The sequence below is a fragment of the Mustela putorius genome, unplaced genomic scaffold (assembly GCF_011764305.1).
Source record: "Mustela putorius furo isolate JIRA1106 unplaced genomic scaffold, ASM1176430v1.1 tig00001826_pilon_pilon_pilon, whole genome shotgun sequence".
Lineage (NCBI taxonomy): Eukaryota > Metazoa > Chordata > Mammalia > Carnivora > Mustelidae > Mustela > Mustela putorius.
The window spans coordinates 177,680-180,453 of NW_025421880.1; positions in this window are offsets into that span (position 1 = coordinate 177,680).

Genomic DNA, 2,774 nt, shown 5'->3' on the forward strand with positions numbered 1-2,774 from the left:
AAATGAATGAAAGACCTCAATGTGAGACACAAATCCATCAAAATCCTTAAGGATAACACAGGCAGCAACTTCTTTGACCTCAGCTATGGTAACTTCTTCCTAGAAACATCACCACAAACAAGAGAAACAAGAGGAAAAATTAACTATTGGAATTTCATCAAGATCAAAAGCTTTTCAACAGCAAAGGAAACAGTCAACAAAACCAAAAGACAACTGTCAGAATGGGAGAAGATGTTTGTAAATGACATATCAGATAAAGGGCTAGTATCCAAAATCATATAGAACTTATCAAACTCAACACCCAAGGAACAAATAATCCAATCAAAAATTGGGCAGATGAAACAGACATTTCAGCAAGGAAGACATCCAAATGGCCAACATAGCTTTGGTGGTATAGTGGTGAGCATAGCTGCCTTCCAAATGGCCAACATAGACACAAGAAAAAGTGCTCAACATTATTTTGCATCAGGGAAATACAAATCTAAATCTTAATGAGATACTACCTCATATCAGTCAGAGAGGCTAAAATTAACAAGTCAGGAAATGACAGGTGTTGGCAAGGACATGGAGAATCGGGAATGCTCCTACACTGTTGGTGGGAATGCAAGCTGGTGCAGCCACTCTAGAAAATAGTATGGAGTTCCCTTAAAAAGTTGAAAATAGAGGGGCACCTGTGTGGTTCAGTGGGCTAAGGCCTCTGCCTTCGGCTCGGGTCATGATCCCGGGGTCCTGGGATTGAGCCCCGTATCGGGCTCTCTGCTCAGCAGGGAGCCTACTTTCTTCCCCCCTCTGCCTGCTTCTCTGCCTACTTGTGATCTCTGTCAAATAAATAAAGGAAATCTTTTAAAAAAAAAAAGATGATTTTTATATGAGGGTAATATTTTAATATTTAAATATTTAGGAGAAAGAATACCTGCTTATATTTGTTAGCAAATATATTGTTAAAAATGTTTGATTCAAAAATGAAAAAAAAAAAAGTTTGATTCTTGAGGCTCCTTGGTGGCTCAGACAGTTAAGATTCTGACTCTTGATTTTGGCTCAGGTCATAATCATAGGGTTGTGAAACCAACCCTTGAATCTGACTCCACCCTGGGCATGGAGCCTGTTTAGGATTCTCTATCTGTCTCCCTCTACCCCTCCCTCCCACTTGTGCTCACACTCTATTTATCTCTCTCTCTCTTAAAAAAATAACTGATTCTTGCTGGGGAGAGGGGGATAGGAGGGGGTGGTTAGGTTATGGACATTGGGGAGGGTATGTGCTACTGTGAATGCTGTGAATGTGTTAACCTGGCAATTCCCAGACCTGTACCTGTGGGGCTAATAATACATTATATGTTAAAAAAATAATAATAACTGACTCTTCTCATACTATGAAGTTATATTGCAAGCAAAAATTTTATAGTCATCTTAAACTTATACGAAATAAACTTCTCATGATCAACTGCATAATTATATTATATCTGTGAACAGTGTGAAGTCATGAGTGACAACACAAATGTTGCCTAAAGGAGCACATCTAACAAACTCTCTTCAGAAATATATCTCTTATCTGTTGTACATTTTTTTAAAAGATTTTATTTTATTTTATCTGACAGAGAGAGACCACAAGTAGGCAGAGAGGCAGGCAGAGAGAGATAGGAGGAAGCAGGCTCCCCACTGAGCAGAGAGCCTAATGCAGGACTTGATCCCAGGACTCTGAGATCATGACCTGAGCCTAAGGCAGAGGCTTAACCCACTGAGCCACCCAGGCAACCCTGTTATACATTTTTTGAATATATATGTTCACTATGCATCCAAGAATGTTAGTATAGGAACATATATTCCATGAGATTAATGTGTAAAACTAATTGTTGTTTTCAGTAGCTTTGATTATGAATTAATTCATAATAAAAGAAGTCAAAGTAAGCACATTATATTTCTCTTTCATTGCACAATGGATTAATTACCTTTGCACTGCACCCTATTTATTACAGCTTTAGAAGAGATGAAACATTTTGAGAGAAATTAAAAGTGTTCTAATGAAGACAATCATGTCAGTATTTAATTTCTCTAGGGGGTAAAAAGTAGAACCCTAATAAAACAATGATCCATCTTTTTAAATATAGTATATCTTGATTGCCGAGACTTGCAAACTTGTTCCTGTTTAATTATGGCAGACTGAGCCGAAGCACCTTTTTAAAAGACAGTGGCCCTTCTTTTATTCTTTTTTTATTATTGTTATTATTATTATTATTATTATTATTATTATTATTATTTTACCTACTCTGCTCTACATTATTTTCAAAAAAAACCTGGGATAATTAACACCAGTATGTTTTGGAGTAAAATCCTTAAGGATTTTAATATAAAACATTTCATCAGCCCTTTAAAAGCATGGCTGTGTTTTCAGGAATCATCAGGTTATCTTTCTTCAGAAGTACTCCAAATAGAAATTTCTTTATGAAACTAAATTGAAGAATACGTTGGCATTCAAATTAAAACACCCTGAAAGGTTACATTTTCCAAGTTAAAAAAAAAAAAATATATATATATAAATTTACCAATTTAAATTTTATGTGACTATTTTTAAATATTAAATTTAATAATAAATTTGATAAATAAAGTTGATAGTGTTTAATCAACTTATTTATATTTATAATATAAATAACATAAATATTTATAATTTATGTTTATAAATGTAAACTTTTATATACAGTATACTTATACTGTAATATAAGTATTTATAATACTTAATTTTATAAATTCTTAAATAACTATATAAAAATTTCTGCATG